The sequence below is a fragment of the Catharus ustulatus genome, chromosome 5, assembly GCF_009819885.2.
Source record: "Catharus ustulatus isolate bCatUst1 chromosome 5, bCatUst1.pri.v2, whole genome shotgun sequence".
Classification (NCBI taxonomy): Eukaryota; Metazoa; Chordata; class Aves; order Passeriformes; family Turdidae; genus Catharus; species Catharus ustulatus.
The window spans coordinates 74,137,896-74,162,032 of NC_046225.1; the positions used below are offsets into that span (position 1 = coordinate 74,137,896).

Consider the following 24,137-nt stretch of genomic DNA (forward strand, 5'->3'; position numbering starts at 1 on the left):
CTACTGGAAACTGCACAGCCCAGCTCAGGGAGGCTGTTCCTCTCCAAAACACAGTCCTGCCCGTGGCAGGGGTTTGGAACTGGAGGATCTTTGAGCTCCTTTCTGACCCAAACCGTTCTGTGATGCTGTAAAACACCACCAAGGTGATGAGGATGTGCCAGCATCACTAAATGTCACTTAATTCACTCTGACCTCCAACAGCATCCAGGGAGGCTTTTCCTTTGAGCTGCAATGTCCTTACCTCCATTTCTTTTTAAAATCTCATTTTAAGACTCAAACCCCACAAAATCTGGGGTTTTTGCACACTTCCATCCCCTCTGCCTGCACAGGTCAGTCCTGGAGCAGCAGCTCGGTTTGGAGCTGTAAAACAAAAGCTTTTGTGCAGCCTGGCTGCTGTGTGCTGCTTTCTCCTGGATCCCTTTCATTCTTTCTAGACTCAGTTTAATAAAGCCAGCTTTAAACTGCAGCCTTGCTCTGTGGAGAAGGGACAGGGTGCTGTGTCATCCCCTCCAGAATGGTTTCTGCACAGGGGATGTGGCATTTTGGTAAATTTTTAGCACTTAAAGGGACTTAAAGAGGGAGAGTGACTCTTTATACAGACAGTGGTAGGACAAAGTGGGGGGTGGTTTTAAAATAGGAGAGATTTAGATTAGATTTTCAATGGAAATTCTCTATTGTGAGGTCCTGGCACAGAGAAACTGTGGCTGTTCCATCCCTGGGAATGTTCAAGGCCAGGCTGGATGAGGCTTGGAGCAATCTGGGATAGTGGAAGGTGGAATGGGATGAGCTTTCCAAACCATTCCATGATTCTCTGACACCTTTTTTGTGCAGGGAGATCTCCCCTCCCCGTGCTGACCTGCCCTTTGCAGTGAGAAAAGCACAGTCAGGTTTTATTTCACCCTGGCAGAATATTTTAAAACCAGGCTGACAGAGCAGTGGACCTGAGGAAAGAAAAGATGTGAAGGCAGATCCAGATCTGGTGATTATTGGGAGTGTTAGAGCAGCAAGGATGCAGAAGAATTAAGAATCCTGTTGGGTTGGGTTGTTTGGATCACAAAAACTGCTTGGTCTCAGGGTTTTTTCCAGATATTTGCTCATATTTTTTGTCACTGCTTGCTGTGTTTGAGTGAAACCCCTCCTGCCTTGCTTTGGGAGGTGCTGCTGCTGCTTTCAGTAACTCTCAGGGCAGTTTTGCCACCTGGACCAGCCTGTCCTCCTCTCTGCTACCAGAGAAATCCTCAGCCCTGGCAGAGCAATGACCTCCAGTTTGTGCTTATATACCTGGAATTCTCCCTGGAGCTGTGTTGGGCAACAGGGAGCGTGATTCCACATGTGTTTTATGTAAGCCAGGGAGGATTTTGGGTGTTGTGCTGGAGAATCGAAGCCCTGTTTGGGGGAACCTGCAGTCTGACTATCCAGTTGGACAAGCTCAGCTTTCCCTGCAATTTAAATAAACTCTGCCAGAATGTTAATTGTGCCAGAGCTACCTTTTAACTCCTTTGGAGTGTGTAGGGTTTCCAAGCCACCCTCATTCTCTTTTTAAAATGGAAAAACAGCTTTGGATGTCTGTGTCCATCACCCAGTCATTCCCCTGGATGTGTCATTTGGGATAATCCAGGACATTTTTTTGCTCCCCATCATTGTGTGGAAGTGGGGAATTCCCTCAGAGCACAGTTTTTACCTTTATTCATCCCAGAAATCCCTCCTCTTTGAGACTGATACCCATAATGTCTTGGCACTTCAGTTCTGTTTACTTGTTCTCAGTTTATGGCATTTTCCTAACTAAATTCAACCAGAATAAACAGCATTCAGAGAGATAAATTCCAGTTTATTGTGGATATCAACAACACTGGAGAAACAGATGTTCAGATCAGGGCCAAACTCACTCAAAAATCATTATCTCCTTTATTAGAAGGCAAAAAAGAGCTTCAGGTGTCAGAGATAGGGAGGGATCATCTCCAATTTGGTTTGTTGTGGTGTTGTGGGAGCACAGGTGTGCTTAGTCCCAGCTGGAGCTGTGGCAAAACCTGTCCCCTGGAAATGCTGGAAGCTTTGCTGTTGATTTTCATGGATGCAGATTGTTATTATTTTACCATCTGTAAAAGTTTCTGCAGCAAAACCTTCCTTGGAAGAGAGGAGGTTTAGGATAGTAAGGAAAACAGGCATAAATTAGGGCAAAACCATTTGGGTTTGTTCTTGCTGCAGGGCAATAGTGGGAAAAGAAAATAAAATTAATCTCCTTTTTCCCAGGATACTGCCTTACCTGGAGCATGTACCTTCCCTGAGAGGTGGCAGATGGATTTCTTTGTTTTTCTTCAGATGGATTTCTTTGTTTTTCTTCAGGTGGATTTCTTTGTTTTTCTTCAGGCTTGTGAAGCATCCAGGATTTTTGGAGGAGCAGCTGTGTACCTCAAGAGTCAGATTTAGATGTCTCCTTGTAGCCTGGAATATTCCAGCTGCTGCTCCTGGATCCTGTCACACTCAGGATCTTCTGATGCCATCCCAGACTCTGTGACAGCTGGGAGGGATTTTAAGGTCCCTTCCAACCCAAACCAGTCTGGGATTCTGTGATCCTGTGTTGTTGGGGGTCTGAGTGCTTACCACCTTCACTGTTAATTTTTTTAAAAATTTATTTATTTAATTAATCATCTCAAACAAGTCCTGGAAGCTAAAGAGTATCTATGTGGGAAGGCAGAGTCCTGGCTGGACACTTGGCTTTCACTTCAGGGAAGGACCTGAGCAAATTTGAACCAAAAATGTGGAGGTTTAAATTTAATTAAAAAAAAAAATCCAACTTTTTAAAAGCAGCATTTCATATTTTAAGCAAAGAATACAGAGCTATGGGCAGACTTCCAGAGAAGTAAAAACTTATTTTATTGCTGGAGTAGGGTCTTTATTGGTGAAAACAAAATTGAAACCCCCAAAGGGAAGGGAGACCTGCAGGAGATGACTGTGATGGATTAAAGGGAAGCTCCACAGCTGCACACAACACCTGCCACCACAGCTCAGAGCTTTCCCATCCATGAGGAGGTCTCACCCATGACTTTTGGCTCCACTTTCCATCTCCAGTGTGTCCAAAGGTTACAGAATTCCCATGGCAGGGCTGTGCAGAGTTGGAAGGATCCCACTGCTGGTGTGATGAGTTCTGCTGTCCACTTTATCCCCCCCACAAAACAAACATCAAAACCTCTGGCAGGAGAAAAATCAAATCCTGGATCTTGTGCTGATTTGGGAATCTGGGTGGAGCAGACCAGGAGGGGGCTCCTCCAGGGCTGCACCCCCAGGAATTTGTGTTGTCACAACACCCTCAATCCTCCTGATCTTTGTGTCTGCCAAGCCCCCACGGATTTCAGTGGTGTTTGTGGGATTGGCAAAACTCTGAATTTCATCTAAAAGCTACAGCAGAACCAACATTGCTGTTTGGTCAAAGTGCTGAGCAATCCTGGTTCTGCAGTGTGTCCATCCCTTCCCTCTTTGGAGTCACCACAGGGACACCCCTGGTGTGTGTGGGGGGACTTGTGCCCAGGTTTAGGGGAATTTTTGGGATTTTAGGGAAAATTCCTTCACAGAAAAGGTTTTCCAAGCCCTGGCAGACCTTTTTCACTTCCCCTGGTGGAGTCCCCATCCCTGGAGCAGTTTAAGGATGTGTTTTTGGATGTGGCACTTGGGGATGTGGCTTGGTGGTGGCCTTGCAGTGATGGGGAAATGTTGAATTTGAAGTTCTTAGAGGCCTTTTCCAACCTAAATAATTTTATAATTCTAGAAAATTGAGTGGATTTATTCACAAACTTTACTTTGACAGTGAATTTAGAGTGTGATGGTCAGGCCTGGAGATGAAACTCTTCCATGAACACACTCAAGTGGCAGAAGTGAAACCCACTTTCCTCTGCTCTGTTTTTCTCTATTTGTTTTTTCTTTTGCTCATGTTTAGCTGTGTTAAAAGCCTTACTCTGCACTGTTGTCATCTGCTGAGCTTTTTTGTGAGGTTCAGCTGGAGCAGGATGGGGCTGAGGTGCCACAGGGTGTGTAGGTGTGTGATGGGGTGTCCTGATCAGCACTGATAACAGATCTGGGTTATCTGGTATTTTTTAACCAAAAAGGGCTCTGAGGAGCCCAAATGTCACTGACAGTCTGCAAGGAGTTTTGTGCTGCTGTCACTCTGATCTGTGTCCCCAAGGAGAGAGGCACAATATCCTGGCTACAACAATGTTGTATTTATATCCACAGCTCAGAAATCCATCTTTGGGAGGAATGAGGAATATCCTATTGCTGTCCAGTGCTACACTTTGCTGGACTTGATCTTTGGGTTGCTTCCTGAAGGGTCCCAACTCCTTCATGCCCAAAAATCCCAGCCAAAACCACCACTTGACTCCTGCATCATGTGGATCTGCCTTAAAACCAGATCCTGCTTGCCTTCCAGTAGATAAACCTCTGCTTGGGGCTTGGCAGGCTGAGGGCTGGGATCTGGTGGAATGATGGGCAGGAAAACCCAGCTGAAACCTCTCCTGGCAGAAACAAAGGTGATTTGCACTGGTGAGCAGAGCAGGGAGTGGCAATACAGGTGGGATGTGGGTTAGGGACAGCCCATGTGTCCCTTGGTCAGACATGGAGATCCTTGAATTTGACATTTGGCCAGCAAAAAGCGTGATGGGATGTGGGATTTCTTTCCCAAAACTTTTAGGGAAGCACAAATCATAAAATCCTGGAATGGTTTGGGTTGGAATGACTTTGAAGATCATCTCATTCCATGGGCAGGGACACCTCCCACTATCCCAGCTTGCTCCAAGCCCTGTCCTTGGACACTTGCAGGGATGGGGCAGCCACAGCCACCCTGTTCCACTGCATCCATTCACTCCCAAAACGTCCAGGACACAGCACAGCCTCTTGCAAACTCTTGGTGTGTGTCCCACCTGCTCTGCTCATGGGTCAGATTAAACCAGCCCTAAGCCAGCAGCAAAAGCTGCCCTTAAAACATTTTCTGAGGTTCTTCCCAGTGGCCACTGATGTCCCCAGTGCCCAAACCCTCGTGTCCATCCCCCCTTCCCAGCTGCTCCCAGCACACCCAGGCTGTGCAGAGCTGGTGGTGCCAGTGGGTTGGTTTTTTTTTTCCCCCCTTCATACGTTTGTTTATGCATTAAGGAAGTCAAAAGAGGAAGAGGAATAGAAAGGTTGCAAATGTTTTGCTTAGAAATGAGACCTCAGTGGCTGGGCTGCACGTTGCCCCGCGTGGGACACGTTGGGCAGCTCCGGTGTCCCCGCTGAGAGCTCGGGAAGAGCCAGGTGCCCTCCCAAGGGGGGCTCAGGTAAGGTCCCAGCTTGTTTGTGTGTCTGCTTACATCCCTGTGGCCCAGAGATGCTATGGAAACAGCCTGGGGTTGTTCAGCCCAGAGGAGTGAAGGCTCAGGGGAGATCTGCCAGCACCTTCCAGTGCATAAAGAGGCTCCAGGAGAGCTGGAGAGGGACTGGGGACAAGGGATGGAGGGACAGGACACAGGGAGTGATTTTTACACTGTCAGACTGGATATTGGGGAAAAGTACTTTACTCTGAGGGTGCTGAGCCCTGGCACAGGGTGCCCAGAGAAGCTGTGGCTGCCCCTCCATCCCTGGAAGTGTCCAAGGCCAGGCTGGACAGGGCTTGGAGCACCCTGGGATAGTGGAAGGTGTCCCTGCCCATGGCAAGGGGTGGAACTGGATGATTTTAAGGTTCCTTCCAGCCCAAACCATGAGTTCTGTATGCCAGTCTCACTGTCAGAGCTTCACTAATAAAAGCCTCTCACATGCAGTTGTGCATCCATTGGCTTCCCAGAATGTGGCTCTTAAAGCCAGTGGCCACCTCTGCATCCCAGGATTTCTTTTCTTCCCAGCTGTATCACTTCAATTTGTAAAGGATGCCTTTTCTCAAACAGCTTCACCCTCTTTGCACATTCCAGCCTAAAAACCAGTAAGATCCAAGTGCTACAGGCACCAGGAGATGGTGGGGTGCTCCTGCTCTGGGCTCAGGCATCAGCCCTGCATCCCATCCACGGGAGCAGAGCCAGGCTGCAGCTCAGAAAATGCCAGGGAATGGTTTCTGCTCCCTCCCACAGAGAGGGCGAGGAAAGGGAAGCAGAGAGGTTTGCCAAGGGAAATGGGGCTGTTACACACAGGGTGTTTTCTTTGGGTGTTTGTTCCCCAGCCCTCGGCCGGGATGCAGGGCTGGCTTGGGGAGCCTGAGCCGGGTTTATCTCGGGGTGTGCCCTCGCTCTTATCAGGTGTGTCCTGGTGAGCAAAACCTTGCAAACAAAAGCCTTTCACCCCCATTTGTGCATAGTTCCTGTGCCTGGCCAGGGGTTGGTGTCTGCACAGGCTGGGATTGGTTCACAATTAATGTCTGCAAGAAAACTGATGGGTTTTTTGGTCTTTAATATATATATTTATTTTTTTGGGGATGGAAATCCTTGTGTGGATTGGTACAGATGAGTGAATACATCAGAATATTAGAATTATGGAGTCACTAAGGTTAGAAAAGACTTTTCAGATCAGCTCTGGGAGGAGTTGCCATGGTTTAGAAGCGTAGGAAAGCTTTTCCTCCTGAAAACTGCCGGCTTGTTCAGCTGTCAGCAGAGAGCCGGATGCTTTCCTTGCTCCCAGCTGCTCCTTTAGCTCTGACAGGCTGTTTGCTGGGATGAAAGGAGAGACATCAACAGGCAAAACTGCAAAAGCTGCCACGTTTGTTGCTGTCACACCTGCGTGGTGGCACTGCCAGCACGGCAAACAGGCAGGTAGAGTAAATAATGCTGGGTTGTTATTTATTTAATTTTTTTTTTAGTTCTTTTTTACAAGAAAGGAGATAACAACTGGATGCTGTCCCATTTTCAGCCTAGGAATTGTTTGCCAGACTTGAATTACAGGAATTGCTGTGGTGAGGCAGAGCAGCTCCATGCAGTGGGAGCTGGCAGGGGCTGGGGGAGGCTCCGCACGCCGGGGCCCCGCGTTGTGCTCCCGTCAGGAGCGATCAAAGGAGCTGCTTGTGATGGAAACAAAACCAAATTGGGCTGCTGCTTTAAGGGGAAATAAAACAGGGAAGAATAACTTTATTGAGCTTGTTTATTAAATCTTGCTGTGTTCCCTTCTGAGCGGCACAGACTGTTGGAGCTGCCGGTGCAGCCAGCTCGTGTTTTGTTTTTCTCTTTTCTGAACTGATTTGGTGTGGAGAGGCTCTGGACAAAACCTTTTCATATCCTTTTGGCTTAGCTGCAATCCTAGACAGATCTGCTGGTGACAGACTAAAACTAATTATCACCAAAGAGTGCAGAGAAGAGGATTTAAAGCTGTTTTAATAAGGTGGTGGGTGTTCAGAGAGGCTTGGGAATTTTGGGGTGTTAAGATGCTGATGTTGGCCCGTGCCAGTATCCATATTCCATCACAGGGAGGGAGAGATGAGTTTGCTTTCATTGCTAAATTATTAGAGAAGGTTCTGCTTAAAGATGTGGGGGAAGCCACCATCCAGCCACTCATGCTCAGGGGAGCAGCAGAAGAGCAGAAGGAAGCTGGCTGCAGATTTTTTTCCCTTTCTGTCTCACTAATTCCTTTGGCCCTGCAGCTGAAACAGCTCAGTTCTGCTCCCTGCTCCTGCTGGTTGTGGAGCATCTCCCAGTTCCCAGTGTTTCATCCTTCCCTCTTTATTGAGGATCATTCAGTTCCATCCCCTGCCATGGTCAGGGACACCCTCCACCATCCCAGCCTGCTCCAAGCTCTGTCCATCCTGGACACTTCCAGGGATCCAGGGGCAGCCACAGTAAATCTGGGCAACTTATTCCAGTTTTCCCCTGGGCTGGTTTGGTGTTTCACACCCTCATTCTGTGAGCATTGATGATTTTTTTGGTGCTGTACGGAGCGTATTGTGTTTGCTCTCACCTGTGGCACAGTGAGTGTTACCAGATGGTTTGCTCAAAGTTGATTTTTTTTTTTTTTAACACTTCTAGTAGTAGTAGCTTAGTGCTTGCTGCTCTTCTACTCTATGTTTTTTAGCCAGGCAAAGTGCCAGCATGTCTGTTGGAGGAAAAACTCCTGGCTGGATCCTGGAGAATAAACCGAGCTCAAATTTCCTCTGAAGGGAGAGAATTCAAGTTCCACAGGGAGGATTTTTCAAATGGTCCCATTTGGTAAATCACTGACCAGTTTTGGAGGGAAAACTGAATGACTTTGGGAGCATCCTATGGTATTATCCATAAGGAGGAGGGAGATGTGGTACAACACCAGCCCTTGGAGCTGAGTCTGGGCAGGGACACCAACCCCAGCCCTGCAGGACACCTGTGGGACAGCTACAGAAACCCAGGTTTGGGTAAAAACCCCTGAAAATCCCTTATAGTTACCTCCTCCAGGTACACCTACCTGTGTATGGTGATTTAATGATTTACCAAGTCTCTGCTGTGATTCTTGGGGTGTCCTGTACAGGAGTTGGATCCTTTTGGATCCCCCCCAGCTCTGGATATTCTACAATTCCAGAAGGAGAAGCAGTCACTCAGCAGTTGATTTGTCCCCCCCTTATCTTTGCTCATTTAATTGGAAAGATTTGGGTTGTTTTGTTCTTTTAGGACAGGGATCACCAGGTTACTCTCATGATCCCAGCAACCATTCCTACCTCTGTTGCAATTCAGGTGGTATTGGGAGAGGTACAGTGGAGTGGCTCTGCTTTTTGTGAGTTTTACTTGTTTCTTCACATAAATTTGATAGAGCAAAGTGCAAGGAGTTTGTCTCCTGCTCTTTATTTGGTTTACACACACCTCAGGGGTTTTTTTTTTCCAGCATCCTCTCTCTGCAGCCAACCTGCTTTGTGCATCAGAGGGAATTTTAGGAAGCAGAGAGCAGAAATCAGCATTCCAGAGGAAAAGCAGATCACACCAGCTCTCCTCACCCCTTCTCCTCAGTTATTGAGGCTTGGTTTGGGTCTCTGTGGGGCTGTGCCTGCCCCAGGGATCCCAGAGGAGCTCCAGCCTTTTCAGAGGCAGCAGCTCCCTCTCAGCGCTGTCCCAGAGGACTGTGGCAGATTGCAAACACTCCCAGCACAATCATACCAGCCCAATTAGCATAATGATGCTGCCTAATTTATGCACAAATTGCCCTAATTTATGTGTGTCGATACATGTGATTAAAGCAAGCACAGGTGGAGCAGGGTTTGGTCTCACCCAGCCAATGAAGCACAAAGCTGCATCCATCCCAAAATGTGTGAAAGGTGCAAAATTCTTCCTTTCTGTTGCTCAAATAGGGAGGTTTGTGTTGTTTTGCTCTGGCAGCGTGGATGGGGTGCAGGGCAGGGCTGAACGTGGCAGGAGGTAAGAGAATAAAGGATTCCTGGGCTGAGATTTGCATGGATTAAAGGCAGCTTTAATTTGCCTTGATACACTTGGGTTTCAGGTGGATTAACAGGCAGCAGGATTTGGGGCTGTCTAGCCAGCTAATACCTGCCTTCCTTTATTTTAATTATTTTAATAATGGATGGGGACTCCTGGAACTGTGGGCCACCTTTGCCAACCCCTGATCTTGAGCATTTGTGTCTGTAATGTTTTATTCCATTAAAATCCCAGATTAACAGAGCTGCTGTCGTCATCTGAATTCCCAGAGCACTTTCTCAGCAGGGTTCTTCCAAAAAAAAACCCTCTCAGATTGTAACCTTGTATTCCTCATTTTAATAAAAGAAATGGCTGAAATTTTTTTTTCCATAGAATCACAAACTGGTTTGGGTTGGAAGGAGTCTTAAAAATTATTTTGTTCCAACTTAACCTGACATGGTCTCCATCACCTGTGAAATCCTGTGATTTTCCTGCACTTAGCACCCTCCAAAGCTGTGTTTGGAATCTTGTCAGCCTTGTGAATGAAGTGATAAATTGACCATGAAAATATTGACAGCACATTTCCTTTTGCCAACTTCCTGACTCTGTCCCATAAAATTTGCTGCTTTGTTGAAATGCAGAGAGCTAACCATCACTCCCATCCTAAATCCAAAATACTCTACCAGCTACTGGGAAGAAAATTGAATCTGTCCCAAAAATTAACTCTATCCTAGCCAAAACCATCACAGCTCCAGGGCTGAGTTTGAGAAGTTTTTGGACAATGCTCTCAGGCACAGGGTGGGATCCTTGGGATGTTCTGCACTTTGAGTTGGACTCAGTGATTCTGATGGGTCTCTTCCAGCTCAGGATATTCCAGGATTCTGACCATCCTGGAAAAGACACTGGGTCCAGTGCTGGAATCTCTTTCTGAAGCAGCTTAGTATATTGTCAGAAATACCTGCATCAGGTCAGTGTTTGCTGCCAGGCTTAGAAAACTGAATTTTTGTGGCAGAGAATGGAAACCTGGCATGTCTTCCTTACCATCGGGTGTGCTGCAGCAGCAGGTTCAGTTGCTTTCATCCAAATAAATACAAATGTATACAAATATTATTATGAATTATTATTATTATTCCTGAGGTCAGTGGGTGTCAGGGATGGCTTTCCACACTCAGCTGATGGCAGTTTTTTTGGGAGGATTATCTGCCAAGAGGATTGCAGTGCTGCCACTGGGGCACAGAGGGGTGGGGAAGGGGCAGAGGAGGGGAAAGGATCTTGAGCTGAATTTGGGACACGCTCAGCTCCGTGCTGACCACGCTTCCTCTCTGCTCAGAAACTGATTTCTGAGGCCAGTGGGTGATTTCTGAGAAGAGCTGTGGATGTAAAACACTCCAGTGAGATTGTCCAACATGAGATATTAGTGCTGTGACAAACTGCAGTGCCTGTGCCGCGCTCTGTACCTGTCACAGGGAACGAGGGCTGCGAGTCACTGCGTCCCCAATTCCCCTCTGCTCCTGTGCACAGCCAGCTGAAGGCACAGCCAGCTCTCACACACGTGCCACTGACATTTTTCAGCTCTCTTGTGTTCATTCTGCCTTTGCAGTTGCTGGTTTTTTTGTTATCTCGCCGTGCCCTGTGCTCCAAGCTCTGGAAAAACTCATTGCTGATTCCCTTTGAACTGATGGTGGTGGCAGCAGGGGAGCTGGAGAAGAGGAGGCTTTGGGGAGACCTTCCAGCACCTAGAGAGGCTAAAACAGAGCTGGAGAGAGACTTTGGACAAGAGCATGGAGTGATGGGATGAGGGGGAATGAGCTTAAACTGTAGGAGAATAGATTCAGATGGGATATTAGGAAGTAATTCTTGGCTGTGAGGGTGAAGAGGCTCTGGCACAGGTTACCCAGAGAGATTGTGGACTTCCCATCCCTGGAAATGTCCAAGGCCAGGCTGGGCAGGTTTGGAATGGCTGATGGAAGGTGCCCCTGCCCATGGCAGCGACACTGGACTTGATCATCTCCTGAGGTCCCTTCCAACCCAAACCATTCCATAATTCTGTGATTCTCTAAAACTCAGCACCATCCAAAGCTGAGCTTGGAATCTCCCTTGTGAATGAAGGAATAAATTGACCATGAAAATATTGACAGCAAATTAGTTAATGCCAACTTCCTGCCTCCATCCCATAAAATGTTTTCCTTTGTTGAAATGCACAGAGCTGACCAAAGGCTGGACTGAATTCTTGTGTCCATCAGACCCCTCTGCCCCAGGACAGCAGAGTTCCTGGGAGGTGTTGGATCATAAAGAAGAAATTGCAAGGGATATTTGGTAATACCAGTGAGTCTGGCACATCTGGGGTCACTCATTTAGAGCCACAGACAAGAGAAAGGAGATGCCTCAGCTCTTCTCCAGTTGCCTTAAAAAAGAAATACCAGGAAAATAACCCAGCTCTCCTTTCTGGCAGATGCAATGTTTTTTAATCTGCTCTGTCTCACAGCTTCTCTTGCAGTGGAGCTTGCTGGTGGTCTGCTCAGGTAAAGCAGCAATCCTGGCAGGCTGCAGAGCAGACCTGATCTCCAGGGCTCGTTGCTTTGAAGCTCCTGGTTCTATCACACTCGACTAAATCAGATTTTTTCTTCTCTGGAGGTAGAAAATCAGCCCATCTGATTGCAGTGCTGGGACTTGTCTGATTGAACAAGTGCTCGAGTCAACACTTGAGCAGGATGAAAAACAATGGGGAGATCACCCAGGGATTATGTCTGAGCTGCACAGCTCCTGGCAGGGACACAGCAGATGGCTGGGTCACATCCTGCCCAAGGCTGGGCAGGAAAGATGTCAGCAGGAGAAAAAAAAATATATTAATTTGGTTTAAATGTATTCAGCTCGAAATCTAGAAGTGCCTCAGGTCTGTAAGTCTGTGCTTCACAGCAGCAGCCCCAGAAGATGGGATTAGCTGGGGATTGGCTCTGCAGATTCCTCCAAGCAGCCCTGCTGCTGCCTCAAGCTGATGTGGGTAAAAAATACTTTGGGAAGGGGAACTGAGATGCAGGGAGTGGAGATATATCAAACTGGGGACAGCCAGGAGCAGGATGGACATGGCAAATGAACCTTGAGCCTCTGTGGTGTGGCTGTGCTGATGGAGCCAGGAATCCAAACCCCAGCAGGGAGGTGGTTTGAGCAAGAACATCCTTGCAGGTCTCCAGCCTTGTGGGATCACACTGATCCTACAGCCAGAGTGTGTGTGCACAGAGCTTGGGGCTTGGGGGAGCTGCTGGTGCCTGTCCCGTGGGTGTGTGGCCACCAGAAATCCTGGTGACCTCTGTGTGGCTTTGTGTCCCCTTCCCTTGGGCTGGGGGTAAATGAACACACAGAACTGCTTTTCCTAATGCCCAAACTACTTCTGTCTGGGGAAATACACCCAAAGTGTTTGTGGTGCCCTCACTGCAAAAAAATTATATATTTCTTCTTGCTCTGGACCCTTCTAAACTTTATTTACAGCCAAGCTGGGAATATCAGAGTCCCTTCATCTGTAACTCCTGCTGCTGCTGCCCTGTAATTCCCTCCTGCCACCTCTTCCCAAAAGCACTTTTAACCCTGGAAACTCCTAATTTTGCTTTCTGCATTTAAAAGTTATATTCATTTTTTTTTCAAGTGCATCTGTAGCTTGTGCAATAATGAAAAACTGCATTTTGCATCTGGTAAAATGAAGTGGAATTGTTTTGCTGGCAGCAGTAAAAATGCTGTTTCCTAAAATGTTGCTGTATTTTAATTCTTTGGTTCTAAAAACCTTTTTTTATTTTGTTTTTTTCCAGGGGGCAGCACTGGAAGAACCTTTATGGGCTCCTAATGACGTGCAGGTGGACGATTGACCTACGATAATTAAGGTAGGAAGAGGTGCTGTTAATTTTGGCATCTTCTCATTTGTCCTGTCCTTGAAATAAAATCCTCCTGGCTGGTGGCCCTGCTCTATTTTGGGGTTCAGTACACAACAGTGGCACTATGGCCAAGCAGTAACTTGTGCTAAAGTGTCCCTTTAAACACAGAGGGAAGGGAAATCTTATTTAAGAACTACCTGGGAATGTAACTAAGTGGAAAAAATTTGACTTCCTCCCCCAAAGGATAATAAGGTCTCTGTTGGGATGGAGTTGGAAGGGACATGACTCTTATTTGAGAGCACTCAGCACAGGGATTTTTTTGTTCTGCTGAAACCCAGTGGTTGGGTTGGAATTCAGGTTCTAACTTGCCATCTCAAAAAAAAAAAGAAAAAAAATAAAAAGGAAAAGAACTCGAACTAAAAATATATTTTATTCTTTCATTTTCATCATCTTGAGCTTCTGTGGAAAGCTGATCTATCTCCAAATGTGGCAAGAGAGTGCTTGATTGATGAAACAGAGGAAAATCCCTGATTTAAAAGCTGTAAACTGTTGTACAAGCTTGGAGAAGAAAATACAAATGTGAGCAGAGTTAGATGGATTTATAAGCAGTTTTTGTGCTGCTTTAATACCTGGATTCTTGCCTTGCTGGGTTGTTTTTGCCATGGTGGATGTGCTTGGAGGCTTCATCAGGAGGGTGAGATGGTCACTGCTGGTCTCTGCTCCTCTTCCTGAAGCAAAGAGAGTGTTCACCTCTGCAGGAGTTACCACAGAGACTCCCAAATATCCAAAATATCCACTGTGACAGAGGCTTTGCTTCCTCTCCCAGTTTGGGTTTTCACTTCTGGCCAAGGGTCCAGTTAATGGCTGGTTGGGTTTTGGTGTCAGCACAGAGCTGCTGGAAGGAGAGGGGGAAATTCAAGCTGCAACAAGAGCAAATTCTTTGAACGGGGGTTTACCATTCTCCAGTGTATTCATACTTTTTGTTTGGCTTGTGATAAGATGCAGTGCTGTGGAATTTGCTTGGAGCAGGGATTTGCATGAATTGTTGTTTTTTGCAACGTGCACATCTGTGTGCAAACCCTCTCCCCGTGCTCCCCAGCACCCCTTTGGAGCAGGATTTGTGTGCAGTGGTCAGCAAAAGCCAAGTGCTGGGGGGGAAGGAAGGCTGCAGTGATAAAAACAAAGTGCTGAAATAAGGGGAAAACTCCTTCAGGGCTGTGCAACAGCGTGGGGATTTGTGTGTTTGTTCTGCGCGCCGACTTCTCATCCCAGCACGATTTTGTAAAAGCAACATCCTCCTGTTAGGGAAAACTCAGGGCAGTTGTGCTTGGCCTCTTGCAGGGTTCACTTTTTTATTTAGGAAGTGGAATGGCATCAGGCACAGCTGCTGATTGATGGAGTGTGCCCCAAAATTCTGTACAGTCGTAGGGGGTGGTCTCTTGATTCTGCGCTTGGAGCTTTTCATTTGAAGGTTTCCCCCTTCTCCTGGAGAGATCTTGCTGTAAATCACTAATTAAGCAAATGAGCTGCAGTGACATCAGTTCATCTCCAAAAAGAGCTGGTGTTTTTGGAGAAACCTTCAAGCTGCAGACTGAAATTATCCAATATTTAAAATTACGGTGTCTCATAGGAATAGAAAGAGCGGGGAAGGAATTACTGGAATTTTGGGTGATTTCAGGTTTCAAGTACAAAATCAAATGTTTTGTTTAATTCTAAATTCTACATTGATGCTTTGATGTCCTGACTAAATCTGGTGGCATGAAAAAATTTGCTTGTAATTCTCTTACTTCCTTTTTGTAGAGAGTAGAAAAGGTTAAGGTGAATGTGTTGGGGTGTTCATCTACTGTACTTTGTGTAATGTATTTATCATCTGAAAAATCGGCTCTGATGGGGAAAACTGGGAAAATTTCTGCCCCCAGAGCATCAGGGATGGGTGGGAATGATAGGACAGGTGGAGTATCAGTGGTCCCACCATTTGAGAAGAACACCAGTGAGCGTTGAAAGCAATCAGAACAAGGTGCTCAGGTGATGGAGACATTGTGTGGAGCTGTGTTTGAGAGCACAAAACCCTCCCAGAGCTGCTGAGAAGGGCAGAACCCATCGGGGCATGGAGGGGACAGTCCCACGGCACCGCTGCGTTTTGGAGAGGGGGGAACACCAAAACCACAGATCTTGTTTCAACAAAGCCCATCCAAAGCCATCCACAAACCCTGCACCATCCATGTCCTCCTCCAGCAGGTTTTTGGGAGGTGGGAGCCACGCTGCTGTGCCCTGTGGATTTGCAGAAGAGCTCGACACGTGTGGTTTCCTCCACCGGTTCCAGCGCCGAGCTGTTGTTTTCGGCGCTACCCACAATAACTGAAATGTCTTTCCTGCAAGATAAGTCAGTAATTGTGGTTGGCTCCTTCCTCTGGTGTTTGTTCAAGCAGAAACTTGAAACTTCATTTATCACCAGGGTGCTGCTGCTCCCCTCCAGGGGTACCCTCCAGCACCATGATCCCACAGCCTCTCCTCAAAAAAGTTTCACAGCTTCATCTTCTCCCCAAGCACAGTTTATTGTGACCAAACTTCTGAGATGGGACAGGAGGTGCTGGGTCAGGAGTCATCCCAGCCCTGCACTGCTTCATCCTGCTGGATTCTGCTTTGATTGGTTTTTCCCCCACTCAGATTTTCAGTTTCAAAGCCACCACCAGCTTCTGAACCCTTTAAAGATTGCTCTCACATTTTGGGACTTGCTGATGTGCAGGCTGATCCTTGGAGTGTGTTTTGGAAACACAGGGTTTGCCCAGAAATCACAATCCTAAATCCCACTGGCACTTCTTCCCCACCTCTTTCCTGTGAAGCTTCAAATTTCTACAGGAAATCTGATATTGCTGAGGTGATCTGCATCCTAAAAAACACCCTGGGATTTGCAGGGACTGCTGCACAGAGTGCACACCATCATTCCCAGCAGCACTGGGTGGTTGGAGCTGAGCATGGAATGGGGACAGGAAAGAGAAAACTCCTTGCAGAAACCACAGCAGGCAGCGTGTCAGGACCTGCAGCCCCTACCTGGAGCTGCTGGGTATAAATAAACACATCCACCCTCTGCCTTATTTCTGACAACTGCCTCCCTGAGGAGTAATTTATTTTTTTTTTCCCCAGTAGCTTGTTCTGGAAGCAGGTTTCCTCTTGCAGGTGATTAGGAAAACCTCATTTTTATGTTAATTAGGTGTAACTATCAGTGCACAGACATCAACTGCTCTCACATCCTTCTGAGAGCTGCGATTTTTATTGAAATTCACTCCTGAAAAACCCATACCAACAACTGATGTACCTGTTGCCTAAACAGATGGTAAACTGCACCAAAAGGGTGGTTGACTCAGAAATTCGTTGCCAGGGTGTAGTAACCACAGGTTCAGCTTTCAGGAGGGCTGCAGCTGCACTCAGTTTGGGTTTTTAGTGGTGTTTGTTTGCTAACTTTAAGGGCTTCCTCAACAACTTGTCTCCACTGAGACCAAGCCATGCTAAATTAATTAATTGCAGCTAAGCACAGCTACTTCTGACACTGCACCTATAGGAGCAAATCTTTTTCATGTTGGTGTCTCCAGACACATCCTTGCTTTGATTATATTTGGTCCAGTGGGAGGCTTGAGTTGATCCACATTTTCAGTAAAATTTTCAGATCCTTCATTTTGGGCACATTGGCTGCTCCATCCCTGGAAGTGCTCAAGGTTGGATGGGGTTTGGAGCAGCCTGGTTTAGTGGAAAGTCATGGCAGCAGCATGGAATTAAATTGTGTTTAAGATCCTTTCCAGCAGAAAAGAAGAGGGAATTCAATCAGCTGTGCTTTGGGTTTGTTGGTCAAACACAAGTGCAGCTGCTTTGGTGACATTTTTTCACAGTACCAAGCACAGAGGACACAGAGGAAAACATCTGGTCCCAGCTGATACAAACCAAAACCCACAGAATTTTGGAACTGCACTGTCTGGCCCCAAAGAGCACGTGCTGTGAAGCACATCCAGGTTGCAGGGACACGTTTGCCCAGCCAGACACAGGTCAGCAGTGGGATTAGCCAGGTCAGCCTTGCTAACACACCATTAACTTCTCCTATCTCCTTGTCCAGAACTCAGTTCTCGTGATGTTATTTAAGGATTTTGTAATCCAAATCCTTTTGGTTTCTTGCTGAAAGCTAAAACAAATATATCCATCTTATCAGACCTTTCCAAGAGCAGAGCATGGAAATCCCCTGTCAGGCTGGCACCGTCACCGGTGTTTTCCTCTCCCCGCACCAGCGACTTTTCCTTTAATATTGCTGCACAAATCTTCCCTGGATTATGCAATGATTAAGAAGAAAGAGTGGAAAATTACACAGGAATTTGGCAAGGGCCACGTGGAGCCCTTGCAGCCCCAGTTGGTGCTTGGATGGATTTGTGATGCGCTGAACACGTGGCCGATCTCCTCGTGGTGCAGAACCGGCGGCGCTCGGTCGGGGACCTGTTCCCTTTTCACACAGAGTCACTCTGAGGGCAGCCAGATCTTTGGGTTGGGGATTTTTCTGTGTGGATGTCCACAGGGAGATAAGACAGGCTGGAAAAATGGAATTTTTTTGGTGTATTTTTGGGATTCTTTACCTGCGGTGGGTACGTTTTACGGGAAGTGATACCTGGCAGCAGGTGAACAGCTGCAGGTGGGGAGAAGCCAGATGAGCTTTTGATGCGTGAATCCTCCAGTTCTGACACAAAATGTGAGATTTGTCTTAACAAAGCCCACCAGTTGCTCTGAGCTTTGTTGAAATACAGCAGCACTTGTGATGAGAGAGGGCACAGTTGGTACCTGTGGAGCCAAGGGATGAGCTCGCTGGGGAAGGAGGTAAATTATTGCTTGGGGAAGCTGGAAGGGTGATCTGCAGCAGGAGGACAGCTTTAGAGAGAAACCAGATTTTGGTTGAACATTCCTGAGGGAATTTAATTCCCAAACTTGATTTTTAATGCATTTTATAGGTCCCCATCCCTATGCAAGACATTTTCCCTTCTCTGCTGTCCTCTCTTACCCAGGTGCTTCTGCCCAGTGTGTAAGTTGTAATGCAAGATGTGGTAAAATGTACAATATTCAGGGAAGGAAATCCTGTAATCCATGGTTTTGCTGGAGCATTTGTGGGATGGGGGCTGTGTCTGGGCTGCTTGGCTGGGTCCTGCTCCCATCTGATGTGGTTTGTGTGCCTTGGTGAGCAATTCTCTCTTTGCAGAAGCTCTTTAAAGTGAAACTCTTCAGGTGTAGATGGGGTTTATACTACAATAAAGCTGTGTTTTACCTCTTCATGGCTCTTTTTCCTCCATGGAAAGTGCCCAGCTTGGCTGCACCTCACTCAGCAGATTTTTGGCAGCCTCAGGTCTTACCTTGGGCTGAGCTTTGAGGAACCCCAAGGTCAAGCTGCTCTTGCTGTAGAGGAAGTTTGCAGGTTCAAAATTCAACTAGACCTGGTCCTTAATTTTTAAAAAAAACCCCAAAAACCTAAAAAAGCAAACAAACAAAAAATATTAATGTGGGCTTCCAGTCTTGTACAATGGGGTGGAGAAATCAAAGCATCACAGAACCATAAAATGTTCTGGGTTGCAAGAGACCTTCAACAAGATCATGAGAACAAGACCATGCTTTTGCAAAAACCTTTGCATTTGAGACAAACTAGGTTTGAGGATGAAATGTTGCTGTTTCTCCCCCAAAATGAGTGGATGTTTTGGCGTCTAAACTGACAGCTGAGCTTCTGAGGTACAGGTGGGACTGAGCAGGGAGGTCTCTGCAGCTGCAGTTTATTTTTTTAGTTATTTAAGGTTCCTCCTTGCAGAGAAAAATTGTGGGGAGGTGAGAGCTCTGCAGGAGGGGGAAATGGTGCTGCTTAAGCAGCAGAAAGGTGGTGGAGTAATGTGGAAGCTGAGTTGGGTTTTCAGGAGAGAAGTTGGTCAGGATTGATGTTGTGATGGTGTTTTAATCCATGCGGGAAGACTCAGGTGTGTAGAAGTGATGGGAGCTCAGCAGGCAGGTGCTGGGATGTTTGGGATGTTCAGTGTCTGCCTGCCTTCATCCCAAGGATAAAACTCAAAATTACAGGTGGTGACCAAGAACAGTGTGAAGGGTCTGGAGGGAAGGACTTAAATCTGGGCAAGCCCAGTATGGCACTGGTTTGGAGCTGGTTGATCAATGGAAAGTCAGCTTGGTTTGAGGCTGATTCTGCTTTGGAGGTGAATCTGTTAAAAATCCTTTTCTCAAGCAGCCAGAGGCTTGATCAAAACCTATTTAATATCTATTTCTCTATTTTTATGTGCTTTGAATCCTGAAATGAACCATTTGGGAAGATGTTTTAATGAGATGTTGGCTGGCAACCCAGCTCTGCATTAACTGCTTTAAAACATCCACTCCCCACTTCAATTTTATTTGCCCTTAAATAAAAAAAAAGATAATATCTTGCTAGACACCAGCTTGTCCACTCCTCAGGCAGGTGTTCAGGAGTTTTCATTGTTTTTAAAGTGGCTGTTTCTGGGCTTTTTAATCTCAGGGGGCAGCCCTGGGGTTTGAGCCTTAACAGGACAAGAAATCCTTCCTCAGTGCTTCATGTCTTGCTTGTAATGAAATGACTTTATTTCCTTATGCAGCAATCAGAATTTTAATAAATTTTCCCTGTCACAAAAGGAAAGAAATGTCATGAACTGCTTTGCTCCTTTTCTTTACCGTGAGGCAGATTTTTCCTTTTCAAAGGAAAATACCTTTTAAAACATTTGCTCTTCCTTTCAGCTTGAATGATTTCATCCATACTCTGATTTTTTATTAACAAAAGCAAAATGACTTTCAGCCCTTTCAGCTGTTGATTTATCCCACTCTTTATTCTTGGGAGCAAAAAACATGGGAAAATTCTCTGTTGTACAATTTTTAACATATATTTTCAGAGTTTCATACCACAGGGTGTTGTGGGTTTTTTTTTTTTTTTTTCCCAGTGATGCTTTAACATCTGAATTTGGTACAGTTTGCTGCTTTTGAAGCATTTGGTGACTTTTGCTTTGTGCTTGATCCAGTTTTGATGTGAATTGTCCCAACTTCTGTTTTGGGGGAGGAGCAAAGTTATTTTTTTTCTCACCAAGCCTACATGGCATTTAATCCATCTGGAGCACATAGCTGCTGTAATACAGAAACCACACTTTTTTTTTGAATTTTTTTTATTTTCACAAATTCTTCCCTGTGTGACTTCAGCAGTTAAAGCTGGTTCAGTCTCCTGCCCCAGGACTGCCGTGCTGGAAGATGAAATCTGTTTATGTTTAAAGATGCTGCTTCTATTTTGGTAGGAAAATACATCATGGAGAAACCTTCCTTCCCACTAGCTGCACACTCAGCCTGGAATAAGGTTTCCAGGAGCACATCCTAATTAAATAATCCACAAAAAAACCCCAAAAAACACCCCTGATAGTGGGATCAAGCTGGATGCTTCCCAAAAGGAATAGGTCAAAATCCTGTGTAGCAGAGGTTGGTGACTGATGAGATGGTGTTGAGTCTGATGTGTTACAGGACAGGAATTTTTATATGGGATGCTGTATCTCATCAGCAAAAAATAGCAGGGATGTGGGATATAGCAGCCCTGAAAGTTTTGGGGATGTTGGTGGATGAAAGGCTGGATGTTCTCTGAGCTGATCCCACATTTTGGGCAGCAGGGAAGGGGGGATTCCAGAGAACTGGAGAGGGACTTTGGGCAGAGGATGGAGGGACAAGACACAGGGAATGGTTTCCCACTGCCCCCTGGATCCCTGGCATTGTTTAATTCCAGGCTGGACAGGGCTTGGAGACCCTGGGACAGTTAAAGTGTCCCTGCCCATGGCTGGGGTTGGTCTTGAACGTCCCTTCCAGCCCAAACCATTCTGTGATTCTGGTTCTGGGATGGTGTTTTCATCCAGTTCAGCTGGGCTGGGATGCAGTGAGGGTCATTAACAGGGGCAGGGTGGGTAATTAACCCACAGGACACATGCAGGGGGTGTCTGGACAGGACATATTCATTCCACTGGGAACACTGGATGCACACTGGAGCAGGGCTTGAACCAAACTGCAGAAGTTGACAAAGTGGTGAAGAACGAAGGAATTTCTCCCCTAAAAATCGATGCAGTTGCATAGAGGATGTGTGCAGGGACTGAAGAACCCCCTCCTGTCACCATTCCATCAGTGCCATTGCCTTCCTCACGTGGATCAGGATGGATGAAGTGGGGACACAGCACTGAGCAGGGGTTGGGTGTCCCTTGGTGGAAGCCACCAGCTGATGATCCTGATGATCCTGCTGCTCTTATCTCACATCACACCCCCCATCCATCCTCACCAGTATTCCTAGAGGGATTTACAGAGCCTCTGAAGTGCTCACAAGTATTTGAATATCCCAGTAAGTATTTATCTGCAATTAAGGTCTTGGAAAAACATTGTGAAACAGGAGCTGCCATTCGAGTCCTGCTTCCCTTTGTGTCAAACTGGCAAATGCTGCCTTTGATCCTCTCTGATCCCCATGGATTGGAGCCATCTCCTTTCTTCTCTGCATGAAGGACCCACAGCAGCATCTGGGACTGTGCACAGAGCCCCAACAAGCAGCAGCCAGGCTCATCTCTCCCATTTTCAGCCTCACCAGCGCCTTTTGTGAGATGGTACCAGCTTTGGTACTTCAAAGAAAGGTGTCAGAAATGCAGAAATGAGCAATTAAGGATTAATCTGCTCGTGGGGATGGGGATCTGCCTCCCCCTCCTGATTGCAGTGTAAATTAGTGGTTGACTCGAGCCCTGTAGTGGAGCTATTTATACCTCGAAGGTTTGAATTATAGCTGGATAGATTATATCATCCCTTTGTTTAATCCTTTTTCCTTTCTTCTCTCGGGCTTTTGACCTCAGTGATTTTCAAAGCAGTCAGATTCGCTTCCTACAGTTTTCTTGTGATGGTGTTTGCATCCAGGAAAGGGGAGGGGAATTTAGATGGCTTTTTCTGTACTGTTTTATTTTCTCTTGCTCTCCCTTACTCATTTCCTCATTCAACAGCCCAATCTTTTTTTTTTTTTTTCTTTTTAACCTTTTCAGGCATTTTCATTCCACAACTGTCATTGCCTTTCTAAGGCTTTTTTTATTTTCTAAGCCTTCACAAGAGCAGAGGTAAGGGTGAATATTCCATTTATAGGTTTGAGCTCTTCCCAAAAAGCTTTGGAGTGAAGATCTCCTGCCTTGCACCTGCCTGCTGGTCAGACCTACAGCTCTCCTTCACTTCCCCCCCACCCAAGGACCGAGCAGTGGGAGGGAGGGTGTTGTTTCTCTTGGATTTATTGGCTGTGATTTTGCAAATAAATGCTTTATAATCACTTCCTTGCTGCTCCTTGCAGCCAAGAAAGGGAAACGTGCAGCCAGGGAAGGGCAGGCAGCCTCCCTGAGCTCCAGCTTTCCTATTTCCAAAACTGCTTTCTTTTAGAGCTCTAAAAAGTGATTGAGAATCTATATTTATATTTACAGCTCTGTTAAAGTTGTGTTTTAAATAAAAACCCCCCAAAGCTGGCCCTGGGTCAGACCTGCAGTTCCTGGCTCTTTGCTCTGTTGCTGCAGTTCGGATTTTCCCGTGTTTCCCATCCAGGAGAAGCTGTCAGAAAAATAAAGGGCACAGGAGATGTGAATATTTTTAAATATCAGAACATGCTGTACAAGGGTGGGAATTAAACTTTGCTGCTGAAGCAAGCAGAGAGCTCCTCTGCAGTGTGAGCTTCCCTCACATTTTCCTCGTTGGGTTTTCCTACCTGGGGCAGCCCTCCCACCTAAAAAATTCCAATTTGGCCTTCAGATCCTTGTGTGGCAAGGATTTACACAATGGCTGAATGGTTTGGAACAAGAGGGAATGAAAATCTCCAGCAAAACTCCTGACAGGAGTGGAAACCTTTAAAAAGTGATGCTGAGCCGGGCACCTGTGGGATTGGAACATGATTTGTAATTCTCCATCCCTGTATTTCCCCATCCCTGGGAGTGTTCAGGGCAGGTTGGATGGGCTTGGAATAACCTGGGCCAGTGCAAGGTGTCCCTGTCCCAGAGAGAAGAGCTTGAAGTGGCAGCAGGCTTTTAGATCCAGTGGGTCATTATTTGAAGTGATGATCAAGCCCAAAATAACCATTTTTTGTAATAAATTAGAATAGCTTTCACCACCAGACATGGGGATAAAATCCTTTGGAGAAATAGGAATAGAGTTTTCCCATCTAGTGTTTTTTTCAAGGACATTTTCAGTTGAAGCCATTGCATTTTTGGACACCCTTTATCAGAATGTTCTTATCCTCCAGCCTGGTGGGTGTTTGGGGCTTTGTTTGTCTCCTGCAGCCCATCCCATTTTTGTGAACAAGCATTATTTCTTGGGAGCAGCTGCTGCCCCCAATTTGGGCACATCTCACCCTTTTCTCCCTGGTATTTGTGGGAAGTGGGAGCTGTTTCCTGGTGCAGAAAACCCAGTTGTTGGATAAACTCAGATCCTGCATCAGGAATGAACTTGGGGATATTCCTCAGGCAACACCAGCATCACAACCTTCATTTTCAGACTCTTGGGGAGTGTTGGAAGCAATTAAGGCCAATCAGATGGGTTGGGTTCCTCTCCTCTCTCCCCTCTCTTACTCTTTTCTCTGCCTTATTTCCCTCCTCCCTAAAAAAAAGAAGGGGAAAGAAAAGCAAAATAACTTGTATGGATAGAGGAGAGGTGTAATTATGAGCAGTGGGACCAATTTAAAAAAGATTTCAGAGAGACTCAGACTTCCTTTGACATGTTGAGGGGTTTTGGTGGAGGATAAAAGGAAAATAAACTAATTTATTCCTAAATTGTAATTCCTTTTTGGTGTTAATCTGTTTCATTAGTGTAGTTCACAAATGCACACAGGCAGGGGAGACAGGGGGGCAGCAAATTGAAATGAAGATATTTTCAAAAGGAAAATCTTGCTAGGAAAGGCTTCCTGCAG

The 24,137-nt window shown here is 46.3% G+C and overlaps 1 protein-coding gene across 3 annotated transcripts in view; it reads left to right on the forward strand.

Moving 5' to 3' along the window:
- The window catches only part of PTPRA (protein tyrosine phosphatase receptor type A), a 109,881-nt gene that overhangs the window by 39,436 nt on the left and 46,308 nt on the right, over positions 1-24,137 (forward strand). For all 3 annotated transcript variants that reach the window (XM_033060552.1, XM_033060550.1, XM_033060551.1), the window contains one exon: positions 13,112-13,183. The gene's annotated coding sequence lies outside the window, so the exon portion shown is untranslated. The remainder of the gene's footprint in view (positions 1-13,111; positions 13,184-24,137) is intronic.